The sequence below is a fragment of the Mus caroli genome, chromosome 9 (assembly GCF_900094665.2).
Source record: "Mus caroli chromosome 9, CAROLI_EIJ_v1.1, whole genome shotgun sequence".
Lineage (NCBI taxonomy): Eukaryota > Metazoa > Chordata > Mammalia > Rodentia > Muridae > Mus > Mus caroli.
In genome coordinates, this window is record NC_034578.1 from 76,802,660 (window position 1) to 76,827,685 (window position 25,026).

Below are 25,026 nucleotides of genomic sequence, written 5' to 3' on the forward strand. Positions count from 1 at the left end.
CCTCCCCTCTCTTCCTCTTCCTCTTCCTCTTCCTCTCCTCCCCTCTCTTCCTCTTCCTCTTCCTCTTCCTCTCCTCCCCTCCCCTCCTCCTCTTCTCTTCTCTTCTCTTCTCTTCTCTTCTCTTCTCTTCTCTTCTCTTCTCTTCTCTTCTCTTCTCTTCTCTTCTTCCCTCCCTCCTGTTATCTCTCTCTCTCCTTATTTTTTATTAGATATTTTCTTCATTTACATTTCAAATGCTATCCTGAAAATCCCCTATACCTTCCCCCAGCACTGCTCCCCAACCCACCCACTCCTGCTTCCTGGCTCTGGCATTTCTCTGTACTGGGGTATATAATCTTTGCAAGACTAAGGGCCTCTCCTCCCAATGATGGCCGGCTAGGCCATCTTTTGCTACATATGCAGCTATAGACACGCGCTCGGGGGTACTGGTTAGTTTATATTATTGTTCCTCCTATAGGGTTACAGACCCCTTCAGCTCCTTGGGTACTTTCTCTAGCTCCTCCATTGGGGGCCCTGTGTTCCATCCTATAGATGACTGTGAGCATCCATTTCTGTATTTTTGGCAGTTGTTTCTTAAATACATCAATGACACAAGCAACGAAAGAAAAGAAATATAGATTAGGTGGACTATGCCAAACTTAGAACCTTCCAAGCACTGAAAAATAGCAAATTATGGAATGGGAGAAAGTGATTGTGGCTGATGGAGTTAAAATGCAGAATATTAAAGACTTCTACAAATCCAAAACCTATTCATGGGCATAAGGATTATACAGATATTTCTTCAGAGGAAAAAAAAGCAAGAAGTCAAGAGGCATATGAAAAAATGCTCAATACCACTAACCATTAGAGAAATGCTAATCAAAACCACAATTAAATGATGGATATTTACACCATTAGAATAGGTGCTACCAAAAGTCAACAGAAAATATTAAGTGGTATAAGGTTACAAAACATCAAAGGTCTCAAGGTGCCTATGGGCAAGAAAAAAGAAGCAACCAAGTGCAGAAGATTATGGGTATCCCTCAAAACCCAGAAACTACTTTGCTATATGATGCAGCAGTTCAACAGTTGGGTAAGGACTCAAAGGAACAGAGAGCAGGGGTTTTAATAGATGTTATGCACATCCTTCACAGCAGCAGTGCTCCATCCTCAAGTGACTGTCCCCAGATGATAGATGAACTAAATGCAGTAGACCCATCCAATGCAATGTGGCTCAGCTTTCAAAGGAGGGAAATTCTGACATACACTACAACATCAACAAAACCCAAAGCTGGTATGCTAAGGGTGATAAGTCAGTTATAAATGGGCAAATGTTGTGTGATTCACTTATATGAGGGACTTAGATCCTTCCCATTCATAGAGACGAAGCAGACAGTGGTTGCCAGGAACAGAGGAGCTAAGAGGAAAGCAATTACTTTGTAATAGGTACAGGGTTTCCAGCTTACAATAAAAACACTTCTTGAGCTCTCTGTTGGTAACAGTTGCCCGGCAAGGTCAACATATTTAATGCTACTGAACTATACAATTGGAAATAGTCACAAAAGCCACCTTTAACCCAAGTATTCAGGAGTCAAAGGTAGGCAGATCTCTTTGAGTTTGAGGCCAGCTTGGTCTGTAAGAGTTCTAAGCCAGCCAGGGCTACAAAGAGAAACCGTGTCTCAAAAACAAAAGAAAGAAAGAGAAAGGACGGAAGGAAGGAAGGAAGGAAGGAAGGAAGGAGAGAGAGAGAGAGAGAGAGAGAGAGAGAGAGANAGAGAGAGAGAGAGAGAGAGAGAGAGAAAGAAAGAAAGAAAGAAAGAAAGAAAGAAAGAAAGAAAGAAAGAAAGAAAGAAAGAAAGAGTCCTAACAGTTACTTTTATAGGATTGTCCATTTCACCAAATTTTAAAAATTCAAATAAAGAAAATAAAATCACTACCTAGAGACTTTCCGTTTCTAAGAAAGGCTAAAATTCTATGCAATATGTTTTAAAAGCATAGTCAATTTTTCTTATGATTAGACACGCGACTAGCAACATCACCCATGAATTTAAACACATTTTTAAAAAAACATAGGTAGTTTTCTTCTCTTTTCTTTTTTGCACACATTGGGATATTAATAGTAAGGCAGCTGCTAGGTCCTGGATTAGAAATTAGATAAGGTTCCCTAATGCAGTGCTCTGATAATTCCCAAAATTCCGAAAGACTTTGGGGCCTGCTCTTAAGCTGCCCACCTCTTTGTGTGTAGTCAGTTGTATCTGTGACTCCAGTGAGAAGCTGAGTTCTCTGAGACATGGGAAGCGTGCACAGATATTTTATAGCTCTAGTTCTCTAGCATCCTCAGTAAATTGCAATGCTGTCACCAAAAGCCAGCTAGACAGAACTCAGAGCACACGAAGCATCTCTGCCATTGTTCTGTAAACCAGGTGGAAGCTGCCTCTCTTACATTTCCCAGGATTGCCTCTCATTCAGTTGGCATATCAGGTTTATCCCTGGTGAAATGCACTAATGCAGTTTCCTCAAAACTAGATGGCAGGCTGGCCTCGCCACAGAGTTGTCTGCATAAGCAAAGCTCTTCATGGGAAAGGACTCATCCAGGGGAGGAAAGGAACCGTTTGGGTTATAGAACAATGGAGCAGGTCAGAGGGGAAGGGTGAGACTGAGTGCAGACCAGGGCCTCTGGTCCACCCCAGTGCACCCCCTCCTTCCTATTCCTTCCTGAGATCCATTGTAAGGGATGGGCAACAAAAGACCTAAATAAAAACTAGAAGAAATGGTAAATTGGAATTCAAGGCGTTGCAGCTTCAGCAAGGGTGGGGGTGGGGTGGGGAAGAGACACTTGCTATCCCAAGTGGAGTTCAGGCCAGGCTTTAGGGGAGCTCCCTCCAAATGGAACCTGGCTGACACCTACAGAGGAGCAACATGGGCTGTCCTTCAGCAAGCAAGCAAGCACCAACTCAGGAATGCACAGGATCATCAAACGCAGAGGAAAAAAAGGGCAAATGCCAATGTTAACCTAGAGGAGTCTGGGGAGTGTATGATGCCATTCTCTGGAGTTAGAAAGAAACTGGGATGCCTATTAAGCAGGACCTGGACAGAGGCAGGAGAGGGAAAAGCCTTCCATCTTATCTTTATACTGATGTGAATTCGAGCTGAGAAATATAGACAGTGGGTTTTCAAAGGAGAAAGTATTAAAATGAAAAACATGGTAAAACTAGACTGCCGTGAAACTAGACTGTCTGGATATAACTTATGCCTGAGATTTATTGGAATCACACAGCCTTGAGTTCCCTGGGAGGTGACTGATTATTTTATTCATTTCAATTCCTACCTAAGCAAATTCTCTGTTTATACCATACAAGTGACCAGCAGGCAAAACTATACTTTAATTTATTTAAAAAAAAAATTCAAAACAATCAAAAAGCCTCATTCATCCTGAACCTGCAGAGAATGTTACACTGGATACTTGCTAGAAGGAAAATGGGGAAGGACTGTACAGGAAGAGAAGGAGAGAGGAAAGGACAGGAGGGGAGGGGAGGGTAAGGGAGAGGAGGTGGAAATTATCAAGACTTAGCCCTTCAACAGAAGCAATGTGGTAGAAAAGACAGCATGCACCTGAGAATCTATGCTAAAAACATGCACAACCATGTGTGACCTTGACCTGAGTCTGCCTATGAACTCAGTCTCTTTATCTGTAAAATGGACACAGCAACAGCAATGCCACAGATTGTACTTGACCTAAAGTATGCAAGGTACGTGATAAATCAATGATTCCCCCTCCCCCACCTTGAGAAGCCCCCCTGTGGCTCTGCTGTGCACTGTAGCAGTATGACTTGGGTTGGTTGACTCTGTAACGAAGTACATGAAGTCACTAGCGGAAGTGGCTATCTAATGAAAGAAGTTTCCTCTTTTCATTCTTTTATCATGGTGAATTGGCTGATATGGAACATCTGGGTCAGTTGAGCAATTTATACAGTTATTATAATATTAATATTATAATATTATAATAGTTATAATATATTAACAAAATTATACAATATTATATACCCTTTCTACAGGCTAATTCAATAGGTCGAAGCTATGGGATTTTTTCTTCTTCTCATTCCTGTTGCTCTCAATACCCTGTGACTGTCAAAGCACTCATAACCGTACCTCCGATTCCTATGTCGTGAGCCTAGCAGGTTGATGGCAGCCCAGGCCAGTGTGACCACTTTCTCTGAGCCTCTTGAACCATTTTTTAAAAAAATTTTACTTTATATGTATGAGTGTTTTGCCTGAATGTATATATACGCATCATGCATGTGCCTGGTGCCCAATGGGTCCAAAGAGGGAGTTGGTTCCCCTGGAACTGGGGTTATGCCATCTGAGTTCTGGGAACAGCCTGGGTCTTCTGCGAGAGCACCAATTGCTCTTTACTCCCAAGCCACCTCTCCTGTCCCTTGATCCAGTTTTAAAAATGTGGTTCAAAATTGGAATATACTGTCAGAATCTGCAGTTCACTGCCTGTTAAAAGAACACAGCACAGCACAGCAGAAGTGGCATTAGGTTTTCTATACTTTTTTTTTGGTATTCTCTAAAGCAGCATCAATAAGAAGGTATGTCGGGAGCACATTTTGTACTGATGCTCATGCCAAAAGCAGGCTGTCTAATCTGTCCTTTCATATAGAAAAAACCACCAACAACAATAAATTAATAAGCACAAAAATTGTTGATTTAAAAACTCTTAAACATTTTACAATGTACTTTTAACGTTCCTACTTGATTTAGAATGTCCCCTTATAAATGAAGGCAATTTCTTATGGAACCGTAGACTTGTGCCCAGTTTGTGATGAGCTGTTTCTCACAGAGGAGCAGTGTATATGAATATTATGAATTTTATTCCCCTTTTCCTTTATTACCCTCCCCTACCCCCATCTTCCCGGAACCCCTCTTCCTTCTAACAAGAGCTTTCCTGTTTCCATGTCTTTGTGCAACCTGTAGATTAACTGGGAGTGAGGGCCCCAGTTAGGATAGGCTGCTCACTAGCATGTACTACTTAGGAAGAGGTTTCCCTCCATCTGGGGGCATCTACAACAACAACAAAAACAAGGTAAAATATTTTTAAAATATAGAAAAAGTGGCACTAACAAAAGCTCACTTCCTTATGGTATGAGTGCTCAACCAGGAAGGCTGAGCTCAGCCTTCAGCCTGCCTGCCTGAGAGTATGCACAGGGGGAACTCACAGGCTCTTGTCTTTCCTTGAGAGACTGAGAATAGCGGCAGATGCATTGTAGTTATTGATCAGAGGTTATTAATTCACCTGACTAAGAATTACAGAATCTGACCACAAATGGGATCATCTACATTGCAAAGTGACCAACGTCATTGGGTAGAGCTCTGAAGGTCAGTACTGCCACTGAATGTACTTGGACATCAACAGTTGCCCAGACTCCTAGATTGCAAGATGCTCTGAAAAATAAATTCTCAGTAAACAAACACAGAGTCTATAAAAATAGCAAATTTTAAAAAATTACACATAAAACTTTAAAAAAAAGATAAAGTCTTTCACAGTGTAGCTTGGAAGTCACTATGTAGCCCAGGCTGGCCTCAAATCTGCAGCAATCCTTCAGGGATTCTACCTCCTGAATTCTGGGAGTATAGGTATGAACTACCCTGCTTGGTTCTCATTCATACCTTCAACTTATGTTATTTGAGGAGTAAGGAAATGATCAGTTGATAATCTACTTTTTTTAAATGCTGGCAAGATGATGCACGTTTATAATCTCAGATCTGGAGAGGTGGAGATATGCAAACCCCTGGGATTTGCTGGCCAGTCAGCCTATCCTACTTGGGGAGTTTCAAGCCAGTGAGATATCCTGTCTCAAAAATCAAGGTGGATGGCCTGTAAGAAATGACATCGAAGGGTTGACCTCTGACCTACACATATACACATGTACTCATAAAAAAATACACATGCATATGTCCCAAAAGATATCATTTAAACAAGAGAGATGAAGGTTGTTGTACAAACACGATGCTATTTATAACAACAACAACAAAACTAGAAAACTTCTACTCTTCATATGCTTTTGAATAAAATATAGACATTTCTGCAGTGAACAGTGATTCATAACTGCCAAAGTGCCAGGGATACATAACTGCTGGGTGTTTAGTTGTATATGGTCATCTATATCACACAGGCATGCGAACACACACACACACACACACACACACATCTCACAAGAGGGGGAAATGTAAGAGCCAGAGGATGGAGGGAAATCTGGGAAATGCGATCTTCTGGACATGACATGGGCATTGAACTCAAGAGCTCACTGAAGCTATAGTCATCTGTACCAGACCCAGACAAGCCCAAGCCAAAGCAATCAGTCCACGTTCTAACAGGCAGCACTCACTGGAATCAGTGGGTTAAAACACACGAAAGGGGTATGAAGGTAGGAGGGGGAGTCCATTGGGGTTCAGGAGACGTGGAGGGGAAAGCAGGGTGGATAGATATGAAACATGGTATATACACACAAAGTAATAGAAGACATTATGGGAAAAATTTGAACTTTCAGAGATTCAAACGATGTAACTGAAATTCCAAGTTATAAATTGCAGCTAAGGAAAAATGCCACCACATTTGACATTTTTCCTCAGGTTTCCAGACTTACAGATGATTTGTATTTTTTCTGTGTAACTTTTTAATCAGTACTGTCTTCCAGAGGAGATTCTCTTGGATATTTTGTCCCTTAGGCCCAGTAGGAAGTTTAATACTGCAGAAACATCACATCCATGTTTGTGACCAGTGTACTTTTAAGGGCCATAAATCATCTAAGATGTCTTCCCAAGGTCCAGTGTTCATCCTCTGGGGAACAACAGCGACCTCATTGAGAATGAACCTTCTTTTTTTTTCTTTTTGATTTTTTAAATTAAGCATTAATTTCATTTACATTTCCAATGCTATCCCAAAAGTCCTCCACACCCTCCTCCACCCACTCCCACTTCTTGGCCCTGGCATTCCCCTGTACTGAGGCATATAAAGTTTGCACAACCAATGGGCTTCTCCACTGATGGCCAACTAGGCCATCTTCTGATACATATGCAGCTAGAGACACGAGCTCCGGGGGCGGGGGGGGGGGTACTGGTTAGTTCATAGAGAATGCACCTTCTAAATAATATAATATAACTGGCTTTACTTAGCCAATTATATAAAACATTTTAAAGTAAGTTTTGGAACAGTTCGTTTCAGATCAAAGGAATATTTATGTCTCTGATAGTCAGATGTGTGACACCTGAAATTTTGAAACTTTTCTATTAATATGCTTTAAATTGGTGACGTAAGTAAAAAAAAAATGTTTCAGCCAAGAAAGCCTAGCTCTCTGACAGGTAACATGAAACTAACATATTTTTCGGGGAAGGAAAGAGTTGAGTTTAGCAATAACCCATACATAGCTGGAGGCAACCTTGCACGGACAATACTCTTAATTGGGAACATTAACGTGATTCTCTTAACTCCACTGTACGAGAGAAAGACTAAAGCTTTGAGCTATTTCTCGGAGCTGTGTGCTTTCGTTGTTCCATGATGCGGCGTGTGCTGGTGACAGTCGTTGTGGGAGTGAGGCTGAAGATGAAGCAAAGGGAGGCTTGAAGGAGAGGCCGGGTATCGTTTCCCAGACTGACCTCATCCGCAGCGGAAGCCTCCGCATCTGCATCTGCTGCGATTTCCTCACACTACATCACTTGATTGGCTTGCTGCTCTCGCCAAAACTTTTGAGCTTTGTCATCTTTTTAGTATCTTTCCTAAGAACAGCACACTCAGATCAGGCCACAGCTTGTGAGTCTGGCAGCCCAGCCCCAAGTTTTCCTGTCTGCTGCCCAGAGGCCCCTCTCCAGGCCGTGGCTGCTGGAAGTCAGCCCCACAGAACATCTTCTCACAGTGCACTTTGAAGTGGATAAAATATGCACTCGCGGACACTCGTCTGTTATTTCCTGTGCTCGCTCGCAGCTTTGTTCTTCTTTATTGCCAGAGAATTCTACGGGTGATGTCACTTTTCTCCGAAGAGAACGGGCCATCAGAGCTTTTCACTGACATAATTAATTATCTGGAACTTGATTCTGGGCCAGAAAATTCTCAAGGCACAGCCCCTGAAGAATTAACTCTGCTGTGTTCCCCATCCTTCAACTTTTAAAGAGACAGGATACCATGTCTTTTCCCTTCTCGGACACTGATAATGGTATTTTTGTTCGGTGATATCAAGTCACAGCGAGTGAACTGGGGCACCATTCTGTGATTTCACAAGGAAGACCTTCCGTTCAATGGGCCACAAACTCCAAAGGTCAGAGCAGATCAGGGACACAAAGCACAGCGTTTAGGGCTCAGTCTCAAGTGCTACAGGAATGCATCTCAATGACTGAATAGATTCTGGGGGAAACTCATGAATCCCCAGCCAGAAGAATGAGATCCACACCAAAGCTAAGGAAGTAAACTATCCATAAGGTGAAAGGTCGGTTTATCAGCCACAAAAGCAGAAAGCATTAGCAGTTTAAACCGCACATAAGATGAGAAAGTACCAGGGCAATGATGGTGTACTATGAGAATTTTCACATGTTTCTATATAGATCCAAATGAACACATGCAATATTTGCCAGAAAAATTGCCCTGCTATTGATATTTGAGATTATGTAAATGAGCTGCCACCTGTCTCTGCAACAGGGATGGGGGTGGGGCTCTGTGGGGAGCAGAGGGCACTGTAAATAGCCAGAAACCAGGTGAGTGGATTTTGATGGAATCTGGGAATGTGGTCCAGTTCTAGCTTTCTCTTCAGAGGTAGAAGATAGGGGTCTCATCTTTCTCAACGTTGATGGGAATAATGATACCAAACTTCTACACAACTCAAAGGGTTGACTTAGAACATAGCTTTTGGAACCACATTAAAATATTGTCCCGCACCAAAAGAAATCAACATTAATTCATTTGAATTGTGCTTTAGACATTTAGATGTGTGACTGACATTTTTTTCCTTTGTGGAAAAACCTCTTAAATCTCAACACCATGGAGACAAACAGGCAGATATTTTGAGTTTGAGGCCAGCCTGGTCTACAGAGTTCCAGGTCAGCCAGGATTCTACAGAGAAAGTGTTGAGAAAGGGGTGAGATGGGCTCAAGTAAAACAGAAACATTGGTGATTAACCACCAGCTACCCTTAAATAATCTAGGGTCAGTTCAGCACTGTGTCCTAGGACTGCAGATAGCAGGGTATCCTCAATTTACCGTGGCTCAGGTGGCTTTCAGCTGGCCCCAGTGAGGCATGAATGTAATCCTGGTCTTGGGAGGTGTGCTGGTGTGTATGAGACTGGCTCCCATATATATAAATACTTTGGTCCCCAATTGGAGCTCCCTCTGCCTCAGGCTTGTGGATCAGATGTAAGCTGCCAGCTGCGTCTCTAGCTCCAGGCCTGCCTGCCTACTGTCAAGCTCTGCAGGATGGTTGCGGACTGACTCTTTATGTCTCCTTTAAACTACTGGCACTTAACCAAGCTGGGTTCAGGAGAGATGGCTCAGACATTCAGAGCACTGGCTGAGGATATGGGTTCAGCTTCTAGCTCCCACATCGAGGCTCACAAACAAATGTAGAGTGACTGACTCCAGTTGCAGGGACCAACAGACAGGTAGGCATGCAAATACCCATAGACCTCTCAGAAGCCTTTAAAAGAACCTGTGAGGAGCTGTGAAAGGGCCAGACCTCTCATGGTAAGAAGAGGCATCAAAGGGACAAGCTCCCCATCACAGATCTGAGTGTCTTACAGCCACTTACCAGGAGAAAAACTCTGCAGCAGAGGTTACTTACTGGCTTGGGCTGCTCTCAGAGCTCCCTTTGGGTTGAGAAATTAACATCTGAATCAAAAGGGCTAACCTACAAATGAACTAAGCTTGGCAGGAAGGCATCTCATGTGAGCATCAATAATTTATTTTGGTGTAAAGGGGGGAAGCTGGAAAATACACTATTTATTTTTAAAGATTTAATATTATGATGTATATAGCGTGTAACTAAAATCAACAATATAGATGGGCTTAAAGAAAAAGAGAAAGATCTATAAAATGCATCCTCCAAATCCACTCCCAAGGGAAAACTCTGTTAACAACTTGGGGTGAATGATTCCAGGAACGGCTTGTTCCTATAGAAACATAATTAGAGCAGCCTGTCTTCTCCCCACCACTTCCTAATATTAAACACTAGGACGTGTGCACAGTATTTTGCAAATGTCATCTCACTGAAACCACATAGTAATCACATCAGATAAATACCACTATGGGCATCACTATGTAGATGATGGGTCTGAGGCTATTACAGGAAAGGTTGGTAATTTGCCCAAAGTCACACAACTGATAAATGGTGGCTGCAGGATACAAATCTAGGCAATCTAACTTTCGAGCTGAAACTCTTAATATCAAACCTTATGGGTTCTCTATATGCATGTGGCTATTGGACCTTCTCAAACATCTATCTATCTATCTATCTATCTATCTATCTATCTATCTATCTATCTATCTATCTACCTACCTACCTACATACCTATCTATAATACTAGGCATTGGATTTATGTTTTCAAGCATGCTTTGCAATTACACTACCACCAAACTATTGCTCAAGAGCTACCATGTAATTGCTTTTAAAGTGTGTGTGTGTGTGTGTGTGTGTGTGTGTGTGTGTATCCAACAGAGTCTAATCCCTTGGACCTGGAGTTAGTTGTAGGTGGTTTGAGCTACCCCATGTGAATGCTAGGAACAAAACTCCAGTCCTCTGTAAGAGCAGCAAGCGCCTCACGAGCATCTCTTCAGCCTCCTCATTTTAATTTATTTTTTATTTAACAGTAAGTGAAGGGGCCAAGAAGGCTGAGATTCCATGAACACCAATAGTCATTTTTCCATAATGATTTTTTTAAAAAATATTTTATTTATTTTATATATATGATGAGTATGCTGTCTCTGTCTTCAGACACACCAGAAGAGGGCATCAGATCTCGTTACAGATGGTTGTGAGCCACCATGTGCTTGCTGGGAATTGAACTCAGGACCTCCAAAAGAGCAGTCAGTGCTCTTAACCGGTGAGCCATCTCTCCAGCCCCATACTGATTTTTGTTAAACACTCTGTTTTTATATACCTTTCTCAAACGGATTTCTTTTCAGTTCTCTCGATTTATTTTCTTACCTGAACCTATGAACCAAAATTTAGATCAAAATATACTACATTTTTTCCCCAAGAGAAGAATCAGCTATGTGGCTAAGTTGGTCTTGAGTTCTACACAGTAGGTGTGATTGAAATAAAGATCTTCACTGCAATTTGGGTATAGCAATGAAATCTTTTTCTACCTTTCTGTAATTTGTCCCAAAATGTACAATTTTTGTTAAATCAACATTTTATACATTCGAATGCTATTAGGTACACCAGAAAAAAGGTTGCATACAGGTTATGGCAATGTATGCTGTAAAGTCAACACCATCAAAAATTAGCTGGCATTTCACTAAAGTGACACAGTGTATTCAAATACATTATTTGCCCATTAGCAATGGAAACATAGTCAACAGACTTGATTCATCATTTGTACTTTAATTTTCAGGCGAGTGCATGTATAAAATATTATTTCTAGCATGCTTTATCCCTGTGTGTACTTCCAACAGTCAGCCAAGAACTGACTGGTAGATTCGATGATCTTCCTGAAGGAATATGTTGGAGAACTTGATGTTTTTAAACAAGCTTGTGAGCATCTACTTCCCATCATCCATCATCCAAAATAAGAGCAGTCAGACGAAGCATGTTAAGTGCTATGGCTTCATGGCTTCTACCTTACGGTATTTTTTTCCATAATAAGTTAAACTTAAGCGGTATGGACAGCATGACACTAATTCTGAGGTTGGAAATATCGGTCACACTAGCTACTCTAATATTGCCAATGCATCTTATCTTTACAAAAATAAATGACCAAGAACAACTTGCCAAATTCTATATTAATAGCTAAAATATCCAGGGAAAGAACATTCTAGATTATGATGGAACTGACAGAATAATCCAAAGTCCCTCTGGTTTATTTCAAGCTCCCTACTGTTTATCTGCACTCCCTGAGGCAAACGTTAGTGCCTCAGACAATTGATAGGCGCTGACCTCTGCTGAGATTTTGTGGTCAGGAGTCTTATCTGAGCTGTCATCATATCAGTTTGTCATCCATAAGTGAATGGTCAGATCAAAGTGTGGTAACGATGACTAAATAGAAGAGGCAGGTAGATGAGGTCAGTCGGCCGTCACTGCCAGATTTCTCAGCTCTGAACTCATCGTTTCGTGTTTAACAGTGGCCAGTCTGCTTGATAATAGTATGAGAATGTCCCCAAATGCTTTTCACATTTCTCCATGACCTTAAATGCTAACAAGTATGGAGTATGAATGTCCTCTTTCTGCCAACACCTTTTATACATAATCCCAAGAGCTATCCTTTCTAAAGAGGACCAAACGACATGGACTTGTTCTAGCCAAAGTGCTAGTGGCATGATGTCACATTCACAGGGATCAGTTCTGAAGGTTCTAAGATGACTGAACCTTAGACAATCATTTGAAACCAGCTCTTCATCAGGGGTCTGGCACTGCTCTTCTAGCTCTATCTCCAGAGAACTGACCAAAGCCTCATATGAATGAAAGAAATACGCACATCCTCTGAGGCTGCGGCTGCCAGAGAGGATAGGCTGTTGATATTTGAGGAACTACTAATAAAACAGAAAGCTCACTCACACTTCCAAATTCAAATCGTCCCATGTCTCTCCCCATCATCTCATTTCTGCTCATGAATATTTCCTATCATAAACTTTTCAACAGTGTGCTCTGAAACTCACAGTCAACTACAAGCAAATTCTCATATACTTATCAACTCTTCTGAGAGCGTCCTTTTCACTTGGTCTAAGGTAGCAATTCAAATTTCACAGCACCGATCTTTAAAATTACATACATGCACGCATGTGAGTGAAGATGCTTGGCTCTTGTATCCAGAAGTTATTAAATTGCTAAGCATGAGAACCACTGCCTAAAAGGAACACACTAATTGCATTCCACCTGCCTGAACTGGGTGATTTCTCTCCACTGTCCTTGTTCCAATGGGCTTGAATGTGATAAAGATTTAATCTCTTGCTCCAAATCACTCTCTCATACCTGAAATAGCCTATTCCCATCAAGGTCATCAAATAAGACCAAGTAATTTCCTTCCTCCTTGCTGCATCAGTCCCTGCTTGGTTAGTCAGTCTCCTTCCTTGATGCTGTAGCCTCTGGATCACTGTCAAATTTCTGGAGGAATCTGTAATTCCCTCTCATAATCATTCTGATACTCTCATCACCAGAATTATTAGGGTCAGAGCCTATGCTCTAGCTGCCCTAACAAGCCAAGCTCCATCACGCATTCCTAATAAAGCAATTAAAAGAGCCAAATTAATGATGAAAGGCAGGGAAGAGAGGTTTATTCAATGTGGCCACTTAGGAAAGGACAAAGGAATTCAGTGACATTCCTATCCTCAGCTCCATCTGCAACATTCTGGCATGAGGTTTAGATTCTATAAGTAGAGGGCCAGAGTAACACATAGCTAACAAGTATGGCCAACGTGTGGTCCCACCCATCACTTTCCCATCATTATTTAGGTTCCAATCTCTTCTGCAAGGTGGTATGATGGGTAATAAATCCCTTTCTTGCTCCAGACTTACTTAGCCGTTTCCTTCTCCCAAAATGAGATTCCAAGGAAATTACTATTTCTCTGGGTGCACTGTCCAAAACGAGAGATATGACATCATTTAGAACCCTCTGGTCCTTGAACACTCTGTTCTAATGATCTGTCTTTAAACTATCTCAGCCAGCAACTTCTATGTCATAATCTAGCCCTCTCGTATTATAAAAATTGTAACTAACTATAATTTCAACTATTTTCCATCTCAGATAGTTGGCATTAATTATCTCTAGAATCTTAAATTTAACAATCTTTGGTAATGGCAGAGCCTATAAACCATTGACTTTCTGAGCCTTTCACTGGCTTTCATGTTCCCTTTCCCAGGGGAGCTGTTGGTCTGTTGCTATGAATTGTAAGACTAAATACTGGCCCCAAGATCTGGTTGCTCCTAACCTTCAGGGTTGAGAGAAATCTTCACCTACACCAAATGATGCTATGTAACCTTGCTCCTTATAAAACTATTAGTTCAATAAAGGTGCCTACAGCCTATAGCTGGGCAGAGGTAGGTGGGGCTTTTGTTGGGGTCTGAGGAAACACATTAAGGAGGAGAGCAAAGAGGTGGGGAGAGGAGAAGACACTATGGGGCAGGTGAATCATGAAAACATGGCCATGAGGGTTGGCCAGTTGGAGTAAGAGTGGCCCAGGTGGAACACAGCAAGTTATAACTCAGGGTTATTGACAAGGAAGTAGAGACAATAGCTTAGAGGGTTGATATATGCCCAGCTCTAGTGCTTTAAGGCTTGTTATAAATATAAAAGTTTAATGTCTTTTACTTAGGAACTGAATGATCAAAGGTGGGGTAGAAACCCCCAATTTATATTTACCACAACAGTGCTCATTTTCCTTCTCATCTTCCCTCACTTTCCACTGCATCTTCACTTACTGCTCCTTCCTTGCTTAACGGTGCTCTCTAGGTCAAACTGCAAACAGCCTTGTTTCACTCTAAGTCCTCATCCCTAATGCTCAAATCTACATCTACAGCAAAAAACACACCACACCAGCGGATCTCATATTACAGTCATGATCCTTGGCCTTTACTGGCCAGCTGTTGGTACCAACAAATCATTACCGCTGTTCTCTCCCCATTCTCACAAATCTTTTCTGTCCCAATGTCTTCCTTATCAAATCATCCATGAATACTTCTCCTACTTCCCAGCTTACCACAAAAAGTAAAACAACTGGGAATAAACTTGTACAATCTCCTATCACCTCATATTCTATTGTATCTTAGACCTTAAAGCTCATGGCCCATATGAAGAACTGAGCTGTCAGGGATAGCTTCCCACCTTGTCCACTGGGTTCTGTCCTCTATCAACTACCAGTCCATCACCAGCATCAGTGCCCGTTCTGTTCTAGCTCATTCTTGTCAGCTTAGGTGTAAGCCAGCTTTCTCTTGCTGTGACAGAGAAAGTTAGCATGAAGGAGGAGACATTTATTTTGGCTCAGGGTTTCAAAAGCTCATGGTCTTGGCTCAGTAGCTTTTATTCCTATGGTGAGGCTATACATCTTGGCAGAAGCATATAGCAGCCAAAAAATAAAGGAGGATGGTCTAGACGCCATTGTCCCCTTCAAGGGCTGTATCTCTCACAAATCTGTTTCTTCAACTGGGCCACACCTCTCAAAGTTTCCACTATTTCCCAATAACCTCACTGGCTGAGAATGAAAACATTTTTGTTGTAAATGTATTTCACTGAACTAGAATTACATCACTCCCCACAGTCAGCCCCTCTCCAACCCCTCTCATTTTGCCTCCACTCTCAAGTTGATAGCTTCTTTTTCTTTGATTATTATTATTATTATGTGTGTGTACACAGACACATAAATACAACAGATATTTATGTTGTGAGCCTGCTCTTGCTGTGTGTGTGTGTGTGTGTGTGTGTGTGTGTGTGTGTGTGTGTGTGTTCGGGGATGACCACTCTGTCAATAAGGAAGCGCATCCATGGGAAATGCTAGTTCTCCTTTTCCAGCACTCCTTGGTTGCCTGTAGGTCCTTGTCTAGAGATGGGACTATATGAAAATATCTCCCATCAACTTCATATGCCCACTGATATTGCCATTGTTTTAGTCTTGTTTTCATAGTCACAGTATTCTGCTCTTACAATCCTCTGGCCTTTCTTCTGTGATACTCTCATTCCCTAAGCCGTAGATGTAAGAGCTGTGATATAAATGTTTCCACTGGGGCTGTGATCCATTAATCTCTGTATGGTGTCTAGTTGTGGTTTTCAGTGATGGTCTCCATTTGCCGAGCTAGACTCTTCTTTGATAAGGCCTACATCTTTAACACGTCTATCTTTGAACTACAAAAGCATACAAAGATGCAGCTGGTTTTCCCTCGTTAGAACAAGATCCTCTTGTGACTCTACTTCCCCCACAGACCTCACTTCATCTTTCTCCTTTCCTTTACAAGAAGCTCGCTCCAGGACTCCCTCCTTACAATGAGTGGGAATTGTTTGAACTTTTTCTCATCAAGATCACAACTCCCCTAAGATGAATTGTGATGTCTCTGTTGCTAAGTGCAACGGTCAATCCTCATCCTCCATTTCCCTTGCTCCGGCACGACACTTTTGATCCTTCTCTCCTTGGTGAAAACTCAGTCTTTGGGACCATGCACTAATTCTATCCTGATGTCCTGAGCCACTCATTCCCAGTCTCCTGACTCCACCTCATCTCTCCATCATTCAATGCCAGAATTCTCTTCTTACCTCCTATCTCTAAGTATGTCTTCTTCATGATCTCACTCAGCTTCTCCTAAGCCCACGAGCTTCCGTCCAGTTCCCTCAGACAGAAGTTCTTTACTGTCTTTACCAGTGCCCTTCTATTTAACTATATAGTGAGCTTTCTATTTTCCCGACAAACCCCTAACTGCTGTAATAGCGATGCACAGGAGAGTGGAGCAGTGTGCTTTGGCCCAAGATGAGTCCTAGAGGGATTAAATATGTATGCAGGAAAAGTATAAGGAAGTGATAAGACTAGGAGTAAAATTTGAAAACAATTATTTCCATTATCTGGGAGAGGGAGTCTAACTTTAATCCTTATCAGATCCATAAGTGGAGAAAGATTGATGTCTGACTAACAGTTGTTATAAACTCCACACAGTAAAAAAATGTTCCAAAGGCAAAACAAACATTGCAGAAAGAAAACATTTGACGTACTGTCTGTGTCAAAAAGAACTAACTGACATAAAGAACACTTATTAATGCAAATCACCCAAATTCCAAAAGAACAAAGAGAGTAAACAGACTAGCCAAGTAAATAGAAAGAACATTTGAAAAGATGCTCAATTCATCCATAAGACAAGTGTAAATTGAAACTATGAGGAGACAGCCACTCCATCTACCAATCTGACAAAGGAAACAAAACGTCCAACTGATAAAGCAATAGGCAATAGCTTTTGTTGGCAAAAGGGTGAACAAGTAGAACTATTCAAGGCAAATGAGCAAGGACTACACACTTACATCCCTTAGAGCTGTCAGTTCACTGTTTGAGGATTTAACCAACAAAGATTGATTTGTGCATATGATAAGACAAACATATAATGTATAAATGCATCATTAATATGGTAACCAAAACTCATGTATACACACACATAATAATAATAATAATAGTAATAAATTTTAGGTGATCCCCATAGGACTGTGGACTAACAAATGGGCTCTCCTAATTGCTGATTCTGAGATGCAGTGAGGGGGGGAAGACATAGGGTCTGCTATAATTAGTACACATTGTTTCATGTTTCCCTTCAGGCCTTTGATCAGGAAATGTTTAACATCAGAGCAAGCCTTTCTAGAGATAAGCAGCTGCCGTCTGAAAAGGATGTAGAAATCCTGAAGGCAAACACATGCATTATTGTTATGCAGGTCTGGTTTGCAGACAGAGTGACATGCGAGCTGGGAAGTCCAGATGACAGGTGTTCTTAAAAAAAAAAAAAAAAGATTTTTTTTTTGGATATTTTATATGTATGTGTTCATGTATAGCCTGTGCATGCAGATGCCCCAAGAGGCCAGCAGAGGGTGGTGGATCCCCCAAACTGGTGGCCATGAGTCACTGGATGTGGGTGCTGACAATGACACACCTGGGTCCTCGGTAGAGCAGCAAGCCCCCCTTAACTTCTGAGCCTCACAACAATCCTCTTAACTCAAAATTTATGCCCTTCCTTTTTATTATACTCAAATATCCTGTTGGAATTATTTCAACTATTCTTGTCAGGGCCCTGCTTTTCCTCTTAAACATTCACAAGTTGAACAAAAATATTTCCTGCTGCCAGCCACGGCATGCGTCACTTTGAATTGTTCATGGCTTCAAGGCTGGTCCGTTACTGGTTGACATGGTGCTTGGGAAGTTCAGTTTTAATCCTAGAGGGCCCTGTTGGTTCTGCACAAACAAAAGTATAATAGTGTATGCGCTGGTTTTCCCTAACCCGCCCTGGTACACAGAGAGGTCTTCTACAGATCAACGGGACAGGAAACAGGAGAGAAGGCAGTACAGAATGCATGGTACTTTAACTACTGTCCTTTAGGCAGTGGTTTCCAAGGAAACAGAAGTGAATAAGAGACATTAAGGACTAGTGCAGACATCCATATACAATGTCCAGGTTTTACACATAGGTGGTGCCAATGTAGTGGTACCATCACTTTGAACTTAACTATACTCTAGACATCTTGGCCTGCACCCCGTTTTTTTTTTCCTTTTTGATGATGCATAGATCAAAGACATGGTTTTTTTTGATTTTTAATATTTTTATTACATATTTTCCTCAATTACATTTCCAATGCTATCCCAAAAGTCCCCCATAGCGCCCCCCACTTCCCTACCCACCCATTCCCATTCTTTTGGCCCTGGCATTCCCCTATATTGGGGCATATAAAGTTTGCAAGTCCAATGGGCCTCTCTTTCCATTGATGGCCGACTAGGCCATCTTTCGATACATATGCAGCTAGAGACAAGAGCTCCGGGGTTCTGGTTAGTACATCATGTTGTTCCAACAATAGGGTTGCAGATCCCTTTAGCTCCTTGGGTACTTTCTCTAGCTTCTCCATTGGGAGCCCTGTGATACATCCAATAGCTGACTGTGAACATCCACTCCTGTGTTTGCTAGGCCCCGGCATCGTCTCACAAGAGACAGCTATATTTGGGTCCTTTCAGCAAAATCTTGCTAGTGTATGCAATGGTGTCAGCGTTTAGAAGCTGATTATGGGACGGATCCCTGGATACAGCAGAAAGACATGGTCTTAAACTAGCTAAGTGCCTGGTCTACCACTGAGCTATATCCCTAATCTATACATTGTATTCTGTTTTTAAAGTCAACAAATTTCATTAAAAATCTTTTTATTAACAATTAAGAGACTACAGAATGCTTAGCCCTAAAGGGAGCATATATATTGCCATGCCCCTCCCAAGACTCATCCCAAGGGATGAGATGGGGGGGGGCGTCATTGTGAAAGAAGGGGCAAAGGGAGTGTAAGTGTCAGAGACTGCAAGGCGCCCTTACCTTCCAGAGAGAGCAGAGCAGCGGCAGGTGTAAGTTCACAATGGCATGAGAGCATGCGTGTAAGCCCAAGATAGAGCAAATCCCAGCAGTTAGAGGGGAGTTAGGCACATGATCCCTCCCCAAGCTAGGATGCTGTGGCCAATTATTATTAGCTTCTGGGAGAGGAGACAGTTTCCTCTAAGAGTACAGCCCTACTAGGTAAGTCTACCACTTGCCAATGGGTGACCATACATCCAAGAAAATCTGGGCAGCACAAGGTGATCTTGATACAACGTTGAGTAAGTAGGGGAGGAGGGTGAATCCTGGAAGAGTTGGGCAGCCTGAGTATGGTGAAGGCATATTGTATGAAACTCTCAAAGAACTAATAGTTCTTTGAAAGAAAAAAATTATTACATTTATTTTCTTGTGTGGGTCTGTGGGTCTGTGTGTGTGTGTGTGTGTGTGTGTGTGTGTGTGTGTGTGTGTGTGTTCGAACTCAAACTCAAGCTATCAGGTTTGGCAGCAAAGCTCTCCCCTAAGCCACCTCCAAGCCTGACAAATTCCATTTTTAACATTAAGTAGCATCACACAGTAACCCTATAAGTTAATAGATCTCACTGTGGCATTTCTGAACATGCACACAGCATGCTTTAACCACACCTGCCTTCTACCTTCTCCTGCCCTCCTGATTCCCTGATTAGAAACATTGTATATGATATAATGATGCAAACTAGAAAAATGCACCTGACAGAAACACACCTCTTACCTTTAATGTTTTAAATCACCAACTACAAACCCACACTCATGCACTGGTGATTAAACTCCTGTTGTTGAGAAACAGAAGAAGAAGAAAGAAGAAGAAAGAAGAAGAAAGAAGAAGAAGAAGAGGAAGAAGAAGAAGAAGAAGAAGAAGAAGAAGAAGAAGAAGAAGAAGAAGAAGAAGAAGAAGAAGAAGAAGAAGAAGAAGAAGNAGAAGAAGAAGAAGAAGAAGAAGAAGAAGAAGAAGAAGAAGAAGAAGAAGAAGAAGAAGAAGAAGAAGAAGAAGAAGAAGAAGAAGAAAAGGAAATCAAGTTACAGGTGAGATACAGAGCATCTACAGCCTCAGCTCAAAATATGAACTAGAGGCGAAAAATGTCAACCCAGGAATTGTTTTATATGGAAAAAGAAATCCTGTTGCTAGATAATGTGCATCTCTTTCCCTTATCTATAGAACAAGGTTCTTTTCCTAGTGCTTGCTTTTCAACTTGGACTGCTAGCACGACGGTGATATGTTGATTTCTTTGGCATGTAACTTGGTGACTCGGTGTAATTTAAAATCATTAGCCGTCAGTATTTAATAAAAAGTAGAAACTCTTTTGAACTTTTTATTGGTTCTTCGTGAATTTCACATCAAGCACTCCAATCCCACCCATTTCCCTCTCCCCTCATACCCATCCCTCCACCCTTGCTTCCTCCCCACCAACAGAGGGGGAGAAATCTGGTTGTGGAATCTGTAGTGTGTCAGTGTGCCCCACAGTATATACCCTTTTGTCTATACTTCTTTGCATATGAATGTTAATTGGAATGGCTCATTGATCTGGTACAGGCTCCTGGCTTCTGATGCTCTATCTGAGGTTCCAGTACTGGAACATCACTGGCTATCCTCTGGGATACCCTGTTGTTGCCCTGTGTCATGGAGATCCTGCAGCTTTGGATCTGTAGGACCAGCTCTTTCATGTATTCCAGCATTTCATTGAAGGGGTAGATGTTGGGATGGGACAATTCAAAGCCCTGGTTGTGGGCCTGAGAGGTACCTGAGCTGGTCAGCCCACCAGCTCACCTCTACTCACACCACCACACCACTGAAGAGTCACTATGGCTGGTCCATGCCCATCCAGTGCCACTGCCAATGAGAGGGCACTCTCACAGCCTTGAGGCTGTCCTGTGCTGCCCAGTTGAGGTGTAGGGCTGGGGCGTTGAGCCTGCTCTCCCAAGTGCTGTAGCTGGTGAGGGGTAGGGCCAGGTCTCAAGATCCCAGGGCCAGGTCTCCAACCTTCCACAGGTGATGAGGGGCGAGTGGGGAGAAGAGCATCTCTCCTCACCCTTGTCACTCTACAGGAGACAAATGGCAGATCCAGCTCTCCCACACTTCTACCCTTGGGTCAGCTCACTAACAACTCCTGCAACCAGGACCAGATCTACTGTACTTCCTGGGCAGTGTGCAGGGCTGCTCTCTAGAGCACAGCAACTAACTGGCTAGAGGTTAGATCATTTCTCCTGATCTCATGCCTCCAGTCCAGGTGAGGGGTGGGGCAGTTCTGCACAGCCCTAAGACATCAACATATCCCAGGGCAGCAGCTCAGACCAGGGACCTCTGCCTGACCTTTGGTGGTAACAGACCCCTGTTACTGCACAGCCATGGACTCAGAGGTGCACCCCTCCCATGGCAGCACAGGCCAGAAGCCTGCTATGGTCCCAGGTGGCATCACTGGCTACTCACAGCAGGCTGTGCCTCACTACCCTCAAGTCTCCAGTTCTGCCTTTCTTCCTTGTGCCCACATCCTTCTGTTTCTCTTTCTCTTCCATTTCTCCACCACTGACTTGCTCCTCTTAGTGGTAACCAGGGTCTCTGAGTGTCTGGGGTCATCTCAGGAATGGTCTCAGAAGTGCTATGCCCTGCTTCTGCATTATGGCACCAGTCAGGTGTCATCTCAGGCAAGGTCTGCCTCCCCAGGCCTATACTGTACCTGTTCAGGTCCCAGGTTGTCTCTCTTGGGCTTACACCTGCTTGGAGCCCCAGGGTACTAGGTTCTTCTAGTCTACAGCTCACTTCAGCTCCCACTGGGCCATGCAGACCCCAGACAGAGTCTTCAGCTAGTCTCTGGCTTGCTCCATGCCCTGGGAGCCAAACAGGTTCTGCATGATGGTGGACTAATGGCTGTCTCAGGCTAGCTCCCTGTCCAGCTGGTGATCGCCTCAGGCTTGCTTTTATCATGGAATATTAGATTACTAACCATTCCGATGTTTATATGTCAGAACACCAAGAGTAGACATAGCCTCTCTCTTCTCTGTCACCTACCAACTCACATGTGACACAGCAGTCACAGACACAACACCTGGTACAGGACAAAGTAGAATTTTTAAAAGGTGATTTTAAGAAAGAGTATGCTAGCCCAGTCTTTGGGGAACGATTGTGGAGGAAGAAGAGACCATGAGACTCTTTGGAATCCATCAGATGTGCTGTGCCTTACAAAGACATGCTCTTGGTGAAATCTGCTTGAGTGTCTGAGCCTGTCCACTCCCCAACCCATGCAGAAGGCTGATGATTAAATGTGCAGATATTGCCACACCAGAGAGCAGGGAAGGGAGTTGAATAGCAGGCAGCATCCATCCCTTTGCACTCCTGAGTGTGAATGGGATGTGATCAGCTGCTTCAAGCTCCTGCTACCATCACATCCCTACTGTAATGGAGTGTACCTTGAACTGTGAGCCAAAATACGACTTTTCCCCCTACTCAAGTTGACCCCTTTTGAGCCAACGTTTCACTGTCATGTACAGCTCCTTAAATTGCTTTGCTTTTGTCCGGATTCTTTGTTTTCATTTTATTTACTTGTTTAAGATAGCCTCACTATTCCTGACTGTCTCATTGGATCCTGAGAGGGGACTGAGACAGGAAGCAGCCGTGTGGATGGAGATGTCAGGCAGCATTGAGCACAAGGAGAACAGACTCTTGGGAGACAGGCTTCATGCAAGAACAAAGGCTATTTAAATCTTTGGGGAGTGGATAGGAATCTTTGGGAGAGTGTATGACATTGGCCAGAGCCAGGGGGCTGCGGATATCTCATATGCATAGTCAGAATTTCACGTATCAACCTTATAAAGAAAGGGAGTCCATCCTGTTTGCCAGATTTCAAGGCCTTCTTTGAGGGACAAAGGTCTGGATGTGGGACTGTGTGGGCCAAAATATGCAGGACCAGGGCAGGCCAGGATCGCTCTTCCTCCTGTCCATCTCAGGATGAGATTTCTAGGGTTCAGACATGCCTCCACCCAACTCTTGCTCTAGACCGGTTCTTCAAGGCTTCCATGGCTCCCCGGCCCCACACTCCTGTAGACTAGGTTTCTCCAGCCCTCTGCCTCCCAAGCGCTGAGATTCAAGTAGCACGCCACCACATCCAGCTTTGTTGTGGCGTTTTTTAATCACAGCAACAGGAAAGAAAACACAGCGCTGGGACCTGCAAAAGTCTTCTGAAGTTCTCTCCTCCCTTGAATCCACGACACACCAGGTTCTGCCTTGTACCCAGGACTCTAATCTCTCTCTAGCCAGGACTTGCCCCTCTGCCCTAGGCTCAGTATCAGCTAAGGGCCTGCCAAGGATGGATGCCGTGGCACCAGCCCTGTGCTACATACATGTGGCTACTTAATGTCAGATTAATTAGCAACTGAAACTAGAGAGATGACTTAAAGTGAGAGCACGTACTGCTCTTCCAGAGGACCCGAGTTCAAGTCCCACAGTCATCATGAGCAGCTAAGGAGCACTATATAACTATATAACTCTAGCTCCAGGGCAGCCGATGCCCTCTTCTGGCCTCCACAGGCACTGTATGCATGTGCACAAACCCACACAGAAACACGTGTATTCATTCACGCAGTATAAAAAAATAAGACAACATATTTTTTTAATTAGCATTAAACAAAAGTCAAAATACAATTTCTCAGCTTAATTAGCTACATTTCAAGTAACTACAAAGCCGTGTGTGGCTAGTGACTACCATACAAGTGGGGGCAAGTATAAAATATTGCTGCCTTCATCCAAAGTTCCAGTGTGCACCACAGATCTAGCTCTTGCCTGAGCTGAAGTATAACAGGGCCCCAGACCTTGGCAAACTGACTCCACAATAGAAGTACCATCCATTTAAACTTTAAGACTCAGCACCACCATAGACAGCACCACTAGCCAAAACAAAAACCTGAGAAAGTCTCTAAATGTACCAACCTTGCTTTTTTGATTTCTATAGTTCCCCTTCTGGCAAACTGTTCTTGTTAACCGAAGTTTATCAACCAGAATATGTTTTGTTTTGTTTTATGCTTAAAAGCTCACCCTGAAAAAAAGGCTCACAGCTATACTAGAATCCCAAACACCCAGTGTAGTAGCTAGCTGACTAATAAAGACTATTATTGGCTTAAATCCACATCCAAGCAAAGCAGTCTTCTCTAGTGGATACCCAACAAAAACAAACCTGTGAGTGCAGATGTGTACTTGATGTCTCCCTGGAAGCCATTCTTAAGTCGGGAGCCTGTTATGTTCCAAGTCTATTTAATATGCTCCTTCCAACAGCTGCACATACCCTGATTTTACTTAAAATTGGCTCCATACAACAAATATATATATATATATATATACACATACACATACATATACATATATATATTTAACATAATGGGGGATTTTTACATAGATAATTAGAATATTTAGATAGAGTTTGCTCATTGGAATAACTGAGATCATTTTCACTGATAGAAAGGTGGGTCACAGAAGAAAGGAACCTCTCCATCTTTAATTCCGCCCCCCCCCCCGAGTGTTTTCTCCTGTCCAGATCCTACCAAACAACACAAGCATTTTTGCGAGATTTTCTTCATTAATAATGCTTTCCCTCACACTTCACAATTATACCAAAGTTCTGCCCTGTACTGACAGTGAATATATTGTCCTCCCTGCAGACTCTGATCATATTAGGAACGCTGAACATATTCTGCCACAAAAAGGGAAAAGCAGACAGAAGAGCTCTTTGTCAAAATGCAGACAATACCACCACGAGATTCTGAGGCTTTGTAGCCAACAAAAGGTCAGATGTGGTCTTGGATTTTAA

At 42.7% G+C, this 25,026-nt stretch overlaps 1 protein-coding gene and 1 non-coding gene across 5 annotated transcripts in view; both read right to left on the minus strand.

The window, feature by feature from the left end:
- The window catches only part of Filip1 (filamin A interacting protein 1), a 195,289-nt gene that overhangs the window by 66,304 nt on the left and 103,959 nt on the right, over positions 1–25,026 (minus strand). The gene's annotated exons all lie outside the window — the stretch shown is intronic.
- Positions 22,157–22,285, minus strand: LOC115032058. Its single transcript, XR_003837704.1, has one exon. It is a non-coding gene; the product is annotated as a small nucleolar RNA SNORA17 (small nucleolar RNA).